Raw genomic sequence first — 17,398 nt, forward strand, 5'->3', positions numbered from 1 at the left:
GGGGTGTCATGTGCAGCATGGTGATTGCAGCTAATAATATTGTTTGTGTATTTGAAACCTGCTAAGAAAGTAGATCTAGACCATTCTCATCACAAGAAAAAAATGGTTATGTGTGGTGATGGATGTTAACGAGACTTATTGTCATCATTGCACATAATACGTAAATATTGAATCATTACATTGTGCACCTAAAATGAATAAAATATTTTGTCAATTATATCTCAATTTAAAAAGCTACATTATTTGGTCATTCCTTAAATTCTTTTAAAAACAGGTGAAAAGATATGTTATCACAAATGTCTATTTTGAAACTAAATTGCACTAATCGCACCTGCTCTGTCAAGTTGGGAGATGCCACATTCACTCTAGTACTAGAAAACAGTATCTGATTATTGTGTAAATACGCAATTAATTTTAAAGCTTTATTGGTTATGGTAGTTTTTCATTAAAGTTCTTAATGATGCCCTGAATTGATTATCCTTTCGGGTTATAGATCTCTTGATGATAGCTGGAGATGCTCTCCCAAACACACATGCACATGCAAACAGGCAGACACACACTCATGCAATTGCACACACAATTACACGTACAGTGTTAGAGAGTTAATTTTCTACTTTCATAGTTCCAAATGTGAATTGTCTCCATAAAATCCCCTAGAAACTCTTGTAAATCACAGATTTCAGGACAAGAAGCTTTGACCTAAATGTGTATCTTCCCAGAATCATACTCTAAACTCATCAATACATATAATTAGATGATTTTAACGTGACCAGTTAATACTTGCAAAAAAGAGCCTCAAACTATAGATTTCATTGATATTTTATTCAGATAAATTTAGCTAAAGATATATATGCTAATAAATGAAACTTTTACTGTTCCTAAGATAAGCATCTAGAAGGAAATTAGTATTTTAATTATACTTTAAAGAATAATAAACACCTCGAAGAAAAGAATGCATTACTAATGGCAATCTTGGGCTTCTTAACTCAGCGATCACCTTGGGATAACATGCACGTGAATTCAAAATGGAAGGCAGAACAAATTGCTAACTTTTATAAATGAATATTTCCAGTTTTAAAAAGCATACTAGTTCAGTTTCAACTATGAATTTTCCTGAAGACAGAATGTAAACATATGAAGGATACACTGAGGCAAAAACCAACACTTAAAAAAGCTCAACAGAGAACACTAAGAGTCTTTCTTTGGTGAACATGATCAAATTCAGTATTCTGGGAACAGGATATGGTCAGTTCCTGAGACCTATAAAACAAAAGTAAGCACTTATAGTAAGATCTCTGAAGGGTGTCTGTTATACTTGTGATTACTACTGGTGTTAAAGCTATCCAATTTAAAATCTTTTCTAAACTTTTGCTTTACAAAAAAAAAAAAAAAAAAGCTGCCTGATGTGTATTTAAGTCCAGTGGTTCACAGAATAAAACCTGACAGAAACACTTTTGTTTGGGCCTATTTTCATAGTTACCTAGACACAGACCTCATCAGGACTTGTCACCTTTCTATACTAGAAAAAGCCACCAATAATACTTTTGTAAAATTACTGAATTTGAAAAACAAACTTTACCAAGTTTTATAAGATCAACAATTCTTAAAGTTTGAATCAGTATAACATAGACCAATCGAGATTCCAGATATTAGATGAATAGTTCATAAGTCAATCTAGTGACCAACAAGTGATACATATGCTTCTTTTTTTAAGTTCCCTAGGGGTTTCTGACCATACGATGCTAGTCTTGGAAGAATCCAAAGTCAGTTTTTAAGGGCTACTTATATTTATTATTTCAAAATCTTATGAGATATTGAAATTCCCTGAAAATTAGTACTCTCAGTCCTTAAAAATCATTAAATCTTCACAATTTTAAAAATAGGAAGAAATTCTAAAATACTAAAATATGTACTACATCTTTTTGCTCTATAATCCATGGAGAAAGTTCTACATTCCATATACTGATTAGTTCTAATTTTTAAAGAATATTACAGAAACCTTAGAAGTTCATCTGTCTCTGTAATACAGACACAACCCACTCTTGGGGCTGATCTAATATTTTAAATAGTGACAGACCTCATCAAGTTTAAGTGAAAGATTATTATTTTATAAAAATGGCTCCATTATATTTCAAATATAGGATCTAGTCCATATTTCAAAATTTTTTATGTGTTTTGGACAGTGCAAACAGAAGAAGTGAAAGCTGTTTGATGTTTCTTCAAAGTCTAAAAATATGGAATCTTTTAAAGATTCCTTCCCTGTGCAATAGGATGGAAATTCAACAAAAGTCTAACTTGGTTTTTCTTTTTTTGCCAAGCGTGGAGATGAAATGTTAGCTTAGGCTCATATTTAATTATTGATCAGAAAACTAAATAAACATTTAAAAGCACATTTTATCTTAAAATGCATTCACATGGGGCTAAATAATACAAGACAGGTAATTTGTATAGATACGGTTCTCAGATGGTGGTCTGCTCAACCAAAATGACTGGCATCACCTGAGGGTACTTTATACATTTTTCTCGGGACTTACCCCAGACTTTCTGAATCAGAAACTCAGAGGGTGAAGCCCAACTATGTGATTTAACAAGGTTTCCAGGGGAGACCGATACTCAGTAAGCCTGAAAACTACTGGTAGAGGAAAAAAACTAAGAGTTAGAGAGGCAAAGGGGGAGATGACTAAAACCTGCAGTGGTCACAATGCATCACAAAAATGATGGAATTTAATGGGTTTCAGAAGAGAGCTGAATGGTAACATATCGCAGGGCGGGGGAAGTGATGGGGTGGAGGGTAAGAATGGCCAATATATGTTGGAGGGAAATGATGTTGACTTAGTTTTTTAACAGTCATTTTGGCACATGTTGAAACAAGCTTCTGTTTGCTGATTTCCTGGAAAATCTGAGATTTATGTCAAAATTGCATTGTGGAAATGGATGGTTTTAAGAAATGTACTAAAATGTGGTTTGAATTTATTAATAGTTTAATCTGATTTATAATATAAAAATAACATAATAATAGTAGGTTTCCTTTGTTGTTTTTTAAACCAATATCATATATGCCATCTAATTTAATTCCAGTGAGTGAAACAGAAATTTAAGGGCAAATTTTCTGACTCAGTAAGAGACTGTACAGATAGGAAAAACAGTTTTGGAAAGTATCTTCATCTGAGAGTAGATGTTACACGGGCAGAAGTTTCTAATGGTTGCTTTTTAAAAACTCCTTCAGAATCACACTTACTAAGAATCTCAGAAATGCTGCATTCAAGAATAAACTGTATGTTTTCATGTGCTCTCAAAACCACTTAATAAGCAAAAGTGGCATTTAGAGTATTCTAATACATTAACTAATAGAACCTGTAAAAACAAAGAACATTTTGTGCTGTGACAGTCTCATTATCTTCCTGAGGATTATTTCTGTGCTGTGTCTTACTTGTGTTTAAACAATCTAGCAAATACATTTTAAGACATCTGATGATCTCTTCCCTGAGGGCTCAAAGGTCAACCATAAGATGTTTCTAAATAAAAATTAGGTTACATGTCAAAACACTTTCTTTAACACTAGAATTGTAAATTATATAATACTATTTTAAGAAATAAAGAAAAAAAAACATTTATTGTAACCAGCCACTAATTGCATATAATAATTCATCTATCATTTTCCTAAGAAGCCTCCAGAGCATCCTTACAATAGTTGTTAATAAACTTGACTAAATGCCTATTCACTCTGAGTCTGGAGGAAGAAATGAAATGTGAGGAATTCTTCAAATAGTGATCCGTTTAGGAAATGGCGAGCAATGGACACAGTTTCTTACACAGAGCAGACCCCCAGCAAAATTAATAAGCTAAGTGTTTGCTAACATCATTTATAATTGGGAACTGACTACATATTCAGTGATATGTGAAATAAACCGTGATCCTCCATGCAGTATAACATGATGTCAGCAAAGCAGTAGAAAGCACTGGTTAAGCAAACCGGAGTCAGGAGTCAAGAAGTTTGAGTTCAAATCCAGGCTCTGTCATTTATTAACTATGCAACCTTTGGCAAGTTACCTTAACTCTCCAAACCTCAGTTTCCAAATCTATGAAAGGGGATAATTAATGATAAGTAATACCATATGTACTATTACGCAGTATCATTGATCTCTAGAATTTAACAGTAATGAGAATGCTTACTAAAAAATAAATACTATTTCATTCACTCAATTTTCTCTTTCATCCATGTAACATAAATGTTTTGAATGCTAACTTGTAAGGCAGTTAATGATGGCATCTAAGCACAGAGAATCAAGCCAATAGCTTTGGTTCAAATCCTAGTTCCACCATTAACCAGCTGTGTGACCCTCGATAAGTTATTTAATCTTGCTGTGCCTCAGTTTCCTCATCTATAAAATGGGGATTATACTAGTATCTACCTCAATGAGTTGTTAGTGGACTATGAGTTACAAAATAATGAGTTATAGGAGTTAGGAGACTACATGAGTTAATACAGGTATTACAAATCATAAAACTCATAAAAATGGCAACTGGGAAATGACAAGAGCTATATAAGTATTTGTTAAATTAAGCTCTAAGCATTATATTAGGATATAACCATGAACAAAACACATAATATATAAAAATAAATATAGAAAAAGCCAGTCTCTTTACTAGGAAAATGGAGAAGATATTAACAAGAGACAAACCCCTTTCCCCACCTACCCCACCAAAAAAAAAAAAAAAAAAAGTATTTTTGCACATTTATGTAACTTCATAGTTCTTTCTGCTAAAATAAAACTGCATTCATGGAACCAATTTTTTAAAGATTAATTTAGGGGCACCCGGGTGGCTCAGTCGGTTGAATGCCCAACCCTTTGGTTTCTGCTCAGGTCATGATCTCACAGTTAATGAGATCAAGCCTGTCTATAGCTCTGGGCTAACAGCGTGGAGCCTGCTTGAGATTCTCTCTTGGTTGCTCTCTGCCCGTCCCCTGCTTGCACGTGCACACATGAGCATGCTCTCTCTTTCTCTCTCTCTCTCTCAAAATAAATAAATAAAAATTTTTAAAAAGATTAATTTAAACTTTTTTAAGGTGGACCATTTTTTAAAGATAAGCTAATACAAACTTTATCTTAAGGAAAAAAAAAGAGTCCACAAACTGTCATGTGACACATGTGACATTAGTGTGCTTTTTATCTCTTGTTGCCATTATCATGCCACTCAATCTTCACATTTCACAGTTTCCTGGTTCTCCACAAAGTGATAACTCAGAGAAATGATCAAGGAAAGAATGTTCAATCACTCCTCATTATGAAATAAAACTTTTTAAAGTCAAAGTCTGAAAAGAATTACAGTAATGATTTTTCATAAATACATGACACCAATTATGCCATATTTCTACTTTTCGTTCATATTTCTTTCTTCTTGTAAAATAGACATATCAAGATTTTTTTTTCTTCACAAGAACATTGGCACCGCTAGATTCTCTTGCAAACAAACCTTTTAGTTCCCTTACGCTATAAATACAAAATGGCAACAAAGGTAATATGAGGAAGGAAAGATTACAAGCTAACTCTCCACTTTTCCTATTATCCTCTCTCCTCTAGTACTTGAACAGAGTCCCTTTACCAGTATGTCTCCTCACTAGATCACACTGATTTCATAGCCAAAAATCAGTTCATTCTGTTATGTCATTAGACTAATCCCATCTTCCTATTAAAAACAAAAACAAAAACAAAAAAACAAAAAGAAAAGCTAAAGGCCTATTTTTCTATACTAATTAAGACTCTCAATAGAGCACTATGATCACAGCAAAAGTAACACTTTTTCTTTGAAAGGGACCTTTAGCAGGATTTGACCTTATGCAATGATTTGAGATTAAAGAGCACAGCTTCAGTTCTCATTCCAAAATAAAGATAAGGCATTAAGCAGTCTACATACTCTTATAAAATTCCCACGCTGGCCCAACTATTTCTTCATAATATAAAACATAATTTCCTGAGGCTGTTTTAGTGCTCATATAAAGGCTGTGTTGTAGCACAGACAATCCCTGAGATACTGGCATTCCTTATGTAAAATACTGGGTTCTCTGCAAAGATTGTTTTCACACAATTTATAGGAGTAATGCTATATATAATTTTAGTCATTTTAGTCTGATACTTGTGAAAACTTGTAAAAACATTTCTAAACTATTAGGCATTTTCCTGACCAAATATACAAAACCTTTTAAAATTCACTAATGTTTTCAGTGAAATTATAGCTACTACTCCTGGAGTTCTTTAAGACACTGTTCTGAAAGTTTTATGGACATAATTTTACGATTCTCAGAGAAATCCCATGCAGACTGTTATTCCTATTTAACAGATGAGGAAATTAAGCTCTGATGGGTAATTCACCCAAAGTAATAGTAGGGAATAGTAAATTGAAGAATTAAGGCCAAGATTATATAATTTTAGGATCAATGCTGGTCATCATTATGTAAGACTGCCTTCTTCAACTGATTCAGGTGTGGTAAGAGATGCCACAGATATCAAAAAATAAAGCTTGTTCTCTCTTCTCAAAGACTTTAAAATTAAATTTGAGAGGCATTTAAATACACACACACAAAAATCAGTAATTATAACTAAATGGTATAGAAGCAAATTATACATGCAGAAGAAGATTAAAAAAGAGAGAACACTGGAAAGCAAAGGAAGGTGGAAACTTCTTTATCACAGCATTAGTACACTGCTTTGGGATCACTTATTTAATTTTCTCTCTATACCCCAAAGGCAGAAAATATGTCTGACTATTCATCATGTACTCCAGACCCTATTATTTGTGTTTATACACACAGATTGAGTTAATTACTCAACTTATCCAATCTTTATGGATAAGATAGTCTTTTGGTTTGAGCCTACAAAAATAGGTAGAGAAGTAAGATACAGCACTCCCCGAGGCATCATCCAGAAGGCATCACCATTTTCTGAAGGGTTATGAAAGTCAAATAGAATTGTTTACATTTGGGGGAGCCTGGGTGGCTCAGTCGGTTAAGCGTCTGACTTAGGCTCAGGTCATGATCCATGGTTTGTGAGTTCGAGCCCCACATCAGGCTCCGTGCTCACAGCTTGGAGCCTGGAGCCTGGAGCCTGCTTTGGATTCTGTGTCTCCCTCTCTCTCTGCTCCTCCCCTGCTTGCACTCTGTCTCTGTCTCTCTCTCTCAAAAATGAATAAACATTAAAAAAAAATTAAAAATAAATTTTAAAAAAAGAATTGTTTACATTTGACCTGACAAGCAAAAGGGAACTATTCTAGATTCTCTACTGGATGATTCTCTTGAAGTAGGTCTAAGGAAGATTAGCAGTGGTGTGGAGAATGAATTGGGAAGAAGAGAAAGTAAAGATCTCCACTGAATAGGAAACCATTACCATCTCACATATGTGATGATAAAAAGCTTTCCACTAGTTTGTAGCCACGAGACTTGAAAGGAACCATCAAATCCTAGAAACGATTTGAAGCAAGTAATGATAGGATTAGGTAACTTGAAAATTAAGGAGGAGACAGTCAAAGATAAACATATTTCTTGCTTGGGAGGTTGAAATAATGATTATGATATAGACAGAAACAGAATGGCCAAACAGGGATGATTATTAAAATAACCAACAGGGATGATTATTAAATAGAGTCGATATATCTACAAAAAAAATAAATAGATCTACATAATTAAATTAGTCCATAACATGAGTGTTAGCCTACTTCTGGCCACAGCACTGTAAATAATAGGATTCAAACGATAAGTTTATCGTTCGAGATCTTTAAATTTGTATGTAGAACATTCAAATGTAGATGAGCCTCAAAATATAAGAAGCAGATAAAGACATAAAGGTTGTAAAATAATGACTTATGAACCATTTATTTCCAGTGAATGGTTAAATCCATTTTAGTAAATTAGCTCTTAGAAAGTGTCTTCTGAGGGAGAAGAACAAATGGCCAAGCCCTCTTCACATATGTCTAAAAATGACAGTTATAAATGGGTATCATCTTCTCTTCCAGTGACTCGGGTTTACCGTGTACATTTCTGAAACTTTATGGTTATTTATAATTAGATTTTCAAGGATGAAAGATGTTTTGTAAAGAAAAATGCATACATGGAAATAACAACGAGAGAATATGCAAAACAGAGAAACTGGAAAAAGAGAAGACTCTAGAAAAAAAATGCTAGAATAAAATATTGGGGGTATTCTAGGGAATAAGGCAAAAGGACAAAAAGATAACACTGTAAAAATAAAGGAGATTATTAGAAACTGACGCATCTTTCCCTTATCTGTAACGAATAGGCTTTTAAATACTGAATTCTTGGTGCTGTGTGTTTAATCCTAAAACTCTTACCATATTGATGTTAGAGTCAGAATGGGGGAAAAACTACAATGAAAATTATCACCATCAAAACATTCTGCAAAAACCTATGCTCTGAGCGCTTTATTAAGTTGTGATCACAGATGTAAATGTAAGAGGTGATGGTGCTTTTTCCCCATTTATAAACTACTATCTAGGGAAGCTGTTGGGGTATATGTATAAAAAATGAAATTGTAGGGGCGCCTGGGTGGCTCAGTCGGTTGGGCAGCCGACTTCGGCTCAGGTCATGATCTCGCTGTCCGTGAGTTCGAGCCCCGCGTCGGGCTCTGTACTGACCACGCAGAGCCTGGAGCCTGTTTCGGATTCTGTGTCTCCCTCTCTCTCTGACCCTCCCCCGTTCATGCTCTGTCTCTATTTTGTCTCAAAAATAAATAAACGTTAAAAAAAAATGAAATTGTATTTAGGTTAAACTAAATCCTATGGAGAAGAGAGAGGAGATGTAGTATTTGGATTTTGGAAAGATGTACTCTCTTCCACAATTTAATTTGAATTCCCAACTTCTGAATATCCTTGGGTATTGCTGATATCTCAAAATGATACTGGCTTGGTGCTCCATAACCCACAAAAATGCTGGTCCAAAATAAAGGCATATATTCATTTTTTAAATTTTTTTTAACATTTATTTATTTTTGAGAGACAGAGACAGATTGCAAGGAGGGGAGGGGGAGTGAGACAAAGGGAGACACAGAATCTGAAGCAGGCTCCAGGCTCTGAGCTGTCAGCACAGAGCCCGATGGGGACTCGTGCTAGCACCCACGAACCGTGATGTCATATCCTGAGTTGAAGTCATATGCTTAACCGACTGAGCTACCTAGGTGCCCCAAGGTATATATTCTTTATATATCCCACAGAAAGATAATAGAAGCTTTATTTGTGTTATAAAGCTACATTGTTTGATTAATGGAGCTCCATTTAAATAGCCATTCTCTTTAAGCCTGAAATATATACACTAAGACTGAATCTCAGGATGGGAACCCAACAGGTATCCCCTATGCTCACCAGCTCTGAGATGATACAGATGCAGAGATTTCTTACAAAAGTCCTTTGCTATCCATTCATTATACTTAGCAACATCAAAAAGGGAAATAATAACTTAAAAACTCCTATTGAGCAACTAGAGACCTTGAACACAGACAAAGGGTGAACACAAAGACAGAATGTTTGGTTATGAGAATCACATTTCATCTCTTCAATTAATTTTTTATAGTACATTTTTGGTGTTTTCATTATTTTTCTTCTATTCCCTTGGTTCTAAGAGAAATATACACATACATGTATATATTTCATTAAGAGGAAATAAGTTTTTTTTTTAGTTAAGATGTTTCCATTCACAAAGACTACACATTTAAAAAATAAATTGCCTGAATAAATTCAATTATCTAGAGAAGCAAAGGAAATCACATGCAAATGACATTATATGCAGAGGCCATTCCGACAGCTTCATGTTTATTTTTATTGTTTTAGTCAGTGGAAGAGAAAAGCTGTCAAAAATGTAACATCTCTTCCTTTTTAAAGGTCCAATGTCTCTGGTACTGAAAATTGCATGAGCAATAATCAAGAGAAGAAATCTGTCTACTACTGAAAATAGAAGGTTCAGACTGCCTCCAACTTAATGCCAGCACACAAGCAGGCCACCATACACACCTTGGTTGTATTTTGCCTATAAAAAGCAAAAAACAGCATTTAATTTGCAAGCAGTTAGGTATCAATTCAGTCAATTAAGACTGGTCTAAAAAACAGTATATCAAAAAAAAGTTAATAAATCCTCATATGTTAAATTAGCCTATACCATGACTATTAATCCTGTCTTCTGAGAGCAGCATTATAAATAGTAGGCACTATATATGACTTTACCAGAAGGTACTTCTTAGCCTTTTGCATTCCAATGAGCAGTAATTAAATATGACATTTTTGCCTTGTTCTTTGAATATGACAAAAATACTTGGGGCAGATTTAGGCTAACTTTTGTAACTGGTTCTTGCTGAAAATCTCTGGCTCTTGACGCAGAATTTATGTGCTACCTGAGTTCTCTTGAGGCATGAATGTACCAAGTAAATGTGGCATATGTTTGTATTTTCTTGCCAATTCCAAATTCATTCATTCAAATCACTCATTGTAGGCCAAATTCTTATCCAATTCCACAGAGCCACCGATTTTCCTGTGAATAGCAGCTTTGTGTATGGTAACAGGGAAGTCAATAGCAGGTCTGTGCACAGAACTATGCAACTAGTGGAAAGGATAAGAATTTGACCACAGGATTTTTTGAGTGTGGTAGAATCTAGTTTGAAATGACCTAGATGATGAGGCTTTCAACACGTTCACTTGGGTGTCAACTCCGAAACTTGACAATTTGAGTCACTGTGAATTTTTATATGGCCATCGTTTATACCACCCTGATTGTAATATGTGTGAGGATAAGTCTTCCCTTTAATATATGTGTATTACAATGTTCTTTATTGATTATAATTAACCTCCGATTTCATTCAGCACCTGAGGGCATATTCTTAGCAAACTCATAAAAGCATCAAGTATTAAATTTAGAAATGTGCCAATCTCTGTATCGGGTTTTTACTAGGCTATGATCCCTCCTAACAGACCTATGAAGTAGGTATTATTGTTACTGTTTTTATACACGCAGAAATGGGGGCTTAAGCCATTAAATTCAGTGTAAGCTGTTCAAGTTCAGTAAGTATTTTGAACCCATGTCTCTGAATCTTTCAAATGTGCTTTTAGCCATTTTGCTATACAGTCTCTCATTAGACTGAAAACACCTAACTGTTCTAATTTTATTAACATTGATCTGATTTTCTGGCAAACACGTTTTGTCTCCATATTTGTTAACTCTGTCTCATAGGACATTTCTAATACACCAGTTTGGTTTCATAGGGTACTTTATTAACATACTCCGTCTTCTATACTGTTTTTAATTAGCTCCATCCTATATTTCAATTTCCTTGACTTATATTTCCAAATGAAAATTAAGCTGTTTTGTCAAACTTATAAATTAACATTTTAACCCCACCCCACCCCCCAACACACACACACACATACACACACACACACACACACACACACACACACACACCAGCGAAGCATGCACATGAAATTCGTTAACCATGTGATTACTTTTTAACAAGCAGTATCCCAGGTCCTAGAGAGAATACAAATATTATTCTAATAGTGAAATCCAGTATCTTTCATGGCTTCTTCAAAACATTTGAGACTACTGAAGATTTCTTTTCCTAGCTTTCTGATGGCCTAACATCTACTGTTCATTCTTATCCCAGCCATTGCCTGTTTTGACCTTAAATCCTCTAAAACATTCAACAACCATAAGTTCCTACTTCTCTTTCTAAACTCTCCATCTTAGGAAAATGATCTTGACGCTGTGTGTTGAAGATCTCTCAGTGGCCTGCACCAACTTTCAAGAAAAACACATATAACTCCTTTGGATGATACACAAACTTCTTTACTATCACTCTCCATGCCACTTAGTGATACAACCATAATTTAACTCCTTGCTTTCCCTAGGCCATGAACTCCTTAATTTCTTACTTCCCTGCTTCTTTCAAGATAACTGAAAGCTTTAAAATCCAGCTTAAGGGCACCTGGGTGGCTCAGTCAGTTAAGCTTCCGACTTCAACTCAGGTCATGATCTCGCAGTTTGTGAGTTTGAGCCCAGCATTGGGCTTTGCACTGGTGGTGCAGAGCCTGCTCGGGAGTTTCTCTCTCTCTTTATCTCTCTCTCTCTCTCTCTCTCTATCTCTCTCTCTCTCTCCCTCCCTCCCTCTCTCAGTCTGCTCCTTCCCCATTTGCCTGCTCTATCTGTCTCTAAATAAATAAGTAAATAAACTTAAAAAAAAAAAACAAAATAAATTTGGCTTAGGTTTACTTGGGGAGTTATAAATTCTCAACAAATTTTTATGGAATAAATGACTCTTCTTAAATTCACAATTTCTTTTTAGGTTTTATTTCTATTTATCTTGAGAAAGAGATAGAGAACAAGTAGGGGAGGGGTGGGGGGGGAGCAAATACCAAGTAGGCTCCACGTAGTTAGCTCAGAGCCCAATGTGGGGCTGGAACTCACAAACTGTGAGATCATGACCTGAGACAAAATCAAAAGTCAGATACTCAGCCAAGTGAGCCACCCAAGCACCCCTTAAATTCACAACTTCAAATCTTGTGTCTATGCAGGTAAGGTTCACATTCCCATCTCTTGACAGAGAAGTTTCAATCACTATTTCCAACAGTTGGTATTCTACCTAGATTTCTCATTACCTCAAACCCAACACAAAGACGAATTCTGTCACCCAAACCAGGTCACTTCTGTTTTCTCTCCTTACAGTGGCACCAACATTCTCGTGGCTATAGAGGATTAAAGTAAAAATCATTAATTTTGATCATAAGCAAATCTCCTAACCTCTTAATTTTCCTATCTCAAAATGAGAGATGTGGACAAAAAGAGCTCTCAGATCTAATGCCAGATAGATTCTACAGGTCTGGGACACATAGGTGGCTCAGTTGGTTTAGCATCCAACTCTTGATTTTGGCTCAGGTAATGATATCATAGTTCCTAAGTTCAAGCTCAGCCTGGAGCTCTGTGCTGATAGTGCAGAGCCTGCTTCGGATTCTCTCTCTTTCCCTCTCTCTTTCTCTGCCCCTCTTCCATGCATGTGCAAGTTTCTCTCTCTCTCTCTCTCTCTCTCTCCTTCTCTCTCGAAATAAATAAATAAACATTAAAAAAATTTCCATAGGTCTGTGAGTGATAAATATATGAAAATACAGCAGGTACTTGTCTCATCTACAATCTTTATTCATCCCTAAAACCCTTATCATTTTATCTTTCTTTTACATAGTCCCCACACCCCCCAAAATATATCTGCATTTATAGTAAGATAAACTAAGAATTGGCATTATTTGCCACCAATGAGATAGATTAAATGGCCTAAGTCTGTCCCTATGGAAAGAAATAGGTTTTTCCAGGCACTATGCCACCACTAAATGGACAGTAATACCTCTTACTGTGAAAAGCAGATCTGTAAATTAAGCTCTAGCTGGGTGTAAATAACAAAGGAAACAGTAAAAATAAAATTCTACATACAAACATACAGTTAATATAAAAATTATGGCTTTCATTGCTAATATATGTGTATTTTACATATATACATATGTGTAACAATATATATATTTTAACAAATAAATTTTCAACAAATGTGTTACAGCTTTAACTGTTCTCAGTATTAGCTGGCTTAATCAGCTTTCATATTTTGCCTTTTCTGCTTTCAGAAACTGTTCTATCTCATGACTCTAGTATTTCTATGAACAAGACAATATTTCTTTTTGTTGATCTCTCTAAAATGCTTAATTATTCATTTGATTTTGCTACACTCTGACTGGTCTGGCAGAGTAAACAATGTTAAGGCTGGGAAGTAAATATATTAGAAATCCATTGAAGCAAGTGGAAATTACTTTTTTTCATATTTGAGCAAGAAAAATAAACATAGATACTCCTGGTCGTTTTTCATACTGTTCATAAAACCTACTCACTTTTGCTTGTGCATATCTCTGATAATCCAATACTGGGTTACACGTAACAGGTTTGGTTTTGGTTTTTGTTTTCCGACATAGAACAGACAAAAAAAAATGTTTGGTCTTGTTTCACAGAACTTACCTGGCACTTTATATGTTTCTCTAAACTACCAACAAGTTAATTATCAGCCAAAATATTTGAAGGCTTTTCTAAAATAGGACACCCATCACCCCTTATTCCCACTCCATCTGAGATTAAACCTTGGTTCAATTTTGGTTCCATGGATCTGGTCTAGACACAAACCAGAATTAGACTTAACTTATTTAGAGTTTAAACTAAATGATGAATTAATATTTAGTTCACAATATAGGGTTTTTATAAGACCATTTGTGTATCCACAACTTTCATGGTTCCCCAACAATTAGAGATTATAAACTCCAAGCTTCTGATAGCATTCAAGACATTTTACAATCTGGCCTTAATCTGCCTTTTCAACTTGTTTATATTACAACATAGTCTTTTGAGTCAGTCCCATTCTTACTGGCTGTGTGACTTTATTTTATTCTCTCCACTTTGGTATCCATATCAGTAAAATGGACCTAATGATATTTTCTTTGTGGAAGATTATAAAGATTATATGACATGATGAATGCAAATGCTTAGCATAATTCCTAGTCCATATTTACAGTTTGATAAATGTTAGTTCCCTTTTACCAGACTTCTTGAAAGCACACTCTAATTGAATAAACTAAGTTGCTTGGGGTTTCACATACATACTGAATAGTAGTTTCACACACATACACCATACACCATACACTTGGGGTTTCACACACACACACACACACACACACACACACACACACCAATAGTAGTACCCTGTGTACACAACATAACTTTTGCAATCATACCTAGAAGAACTGTTCCTAATTGAGCTCTTTTCCTTCAGTCTATTTAGACTATCTCCTTCCCTTCAATTTCCTTCTACCTCATCTTGCATGTTCAAGTCATACCTATCCTTCAAGACTCAGCTTACATATCTTTAAGGAAGCTTTCCTTCACTTCTACTCTCTCTTTGAAACTTCTCCAAGAACCACTCTACTGTCCCACTTTTGAAACTGACCCTACTCATTTCTGATTTATTATAATTTGCATATACATGTAGGATGCACGCCGCAGTCCTCTTGAGCAGTGGTCCTGAAAGCATCAGTCTGCAACAAGACAAGAAGCTGCCCCAGAATGGAAATTGATTTTATCACTAGGCACCCTGTTTACTTTAGCTAGTATTCTTTTCATAGCAAGAGTTTCTTAATGAAGGGAGGGACATAGACCACATTTTGAGTGGCACTGTTCTAAAACAATTTGCTTAGAAATTTGCTCTTCTCCCTTAGTTAGAAAATGATGCTATTCCTCTATAAACTCCCATAACATACCATAAACCCTCCATCTGTAACACTCACAATATTATCAAAGCCTTAAATAGGATTTATATGTGCATCTATTTTCTCCACCAGACTGTAAGTTCCCAGAAGATAAAAAATGTGCCCTTTTCATGTTTGCATTAAAATATTTTACACATAGGAGATATTCCACAAATCTTGGTTTAACCAAAATGACTTCTCTTCCCTGTCATTACACCAAAAAATGAGGCATTTAAGATTTAGGTGAAACGTGGCTTCCTTTTTTATGATAATTTTGTCCTATCAACAGGTACTCATAATGGACCTTGGATGCAGACAGTATTAGAAAGCGAGTACTGACGTAAGGGTTAAATATAGAAGGTGCTTGGAATGAAACAAATATTAAGGGGGAAAAAGTAGTTGAAAATAAAAGGAAGAAGAAAAGACAATATAGAATTCTATGCCATAAGTAAAGGGAAAGTTGAACTGTCTCTCAAAGATTCAGCACACTATTGAGAAACCATCTATATTTCAACTAGAATATTGCGGAAATGGGGGAATGGGGCAAAAGCATGAGTATAGTGAGGATTATACCTGACTTTCAAACTTTTTCCCTAAAGCAAAGTTTAGAAAAAAAAATTTTTTTTTTTACTCTCTGTATAAACATAGAGGGTTTTCCAATGCTTAACTCATTTCTCCAACACATACAAACTAACTGTACCCATTCTACTTATAGGCAAGAAAGCATGAAAAAATGCAAATTGTAAGGAGTGATGAAAATGTAAAGATAATCCTAAATTCATGTATATATTTAAAACTTTACATATAACTTTTAAAATTAAAAACTGCAATATTTTAGAGTACTTCTATACAGCAGAAAATCAACGTAGATTCCCCCTATTTAACCCAACACTGCTGCTGAGCCTCTTTATAGCTGAGCTATAAGGTCGGAGGTTCTTACACAATCCCAAAAACTATTCAACCTATCTTCTCCCTTTAGCTATGTAGACAGGACATGAAAACAGAACTTGGTGCTAAATTTCATTCTAAATTGGATTTGTGCCATTCCCAGTGGTTTTGCTGTGTTTGTTATTTCTTAGCTATGGCTTCTGGTTTTACTGATCTTTCAATTTTTTCACTATTGCCACTCATGTAAAATTTATTATGATATACTTTTTTTTTCTTTTTTCTTTTTTTCCCTTTTGGTAGAGGTGCATAAATGAGGCACTTCACTCACTAAGGAAATCTCTTTATAATTACAGGGATCATATAAAAATCCCCTTATCCACCATGGAAATCTGATAGCTATTTAAATGTAACAAAAATACTTAACTATTCAAAATTAGATGAAGAGACTACAGTGACTTTTTTAAATGATAAAAACACGAAGGCATACATTTTCATCAAAAAATATGAACAATATTTAACGAAACTAAATGTCTGTGTCTATCTCATATATCAATCTAAAAGCACCTCAATTACAAATAATTAAAAGTCTTCTTTTTGATGTCAGCTTTTGTTTTATTATGTCTGAATAAACTACCCAGCAAATGAAAAAGAAATTTTAAAAGTATGGAAAGAAAAATATTATGAAATTAACATCTTTTTATGTGTTTCACTTTTATTAACTTGTTTTTTTCTCTCATACTTTCCACCTATATGTATAGCTGCTGCATTTTGTTACTGAGAGTGAAAAATAACTTGATCTTTCAATTAGGCAGTAGATAAATATTGGGATCAGTTGGTCAATATCACAATTCAAGCTACTAAAGGATTATAACAAAGCAACCTGCAAATAAGAATGACATTCCAAAATCAGACCCAGAATGATAAAACATGGAATGTAAAAAAACTAGGTAGAATTGGAGAGGAGCAAGAACGGAAGTGGTAGGTGCTCTGTATAAAAGGCATCTTTGTAAAACTTTTTCAAAACTGTTTTCTGTGTTTTACCCACTGCCTGAGCCACATCATAAACTTCCCTGGGCCTTAAGAAATTTTGCTTTCGTAAACACCTTCCTCCACAAACAAATAATGATGATGAAGGAGAGGGAGAGGGAGACGGAAAGGGAGAGGGAGAGGGAGAGAAGGAAGAGTATTATTT

At 34.7% G+C, this 17,398-nt stretch overlaps 1 protein-coding gene across 16 annotated transcripts in view; it reads right to left on the minus strand.

Moving 5' to 3' along the window:
* SOX5 (SRY-box transcription factor 5) overlaps positions 1-17,398 on the minus strand; it is a 930,253-nt gene that overhangs the window by 308,482 nt on the left and 604,373 nt on the right. The window contains exon 2 of one of the 16 annotated variants that reach the window (XM_042991956.1): positions 12,649-12,735. The exons of the other annotated variants lie outside the window; for them this stretch is intronic. The gene's annotated coding sequence lies outside the window, so the exon portion shown is untranslated. The remainder of the gene's footprint in view (positions 1-12,648; positions 12,736-17,398) is intronic. 16 annotated transcript variants of the gene reach the window in all.

Source organism: Panthera tigris, chromosome B4, assembly GCF_018350195.1.
Source record: "Panthera tigris isolate Pti1 chromosome B4, P.tigris_Pti1_mat1.1, whole genome shotgun sequence".
Lineage (NCBI taxonomy): Eukaryota > Metazoa > Chordata > Mammalia > Carnivora > Felidae > Panthera > Panthera tigris.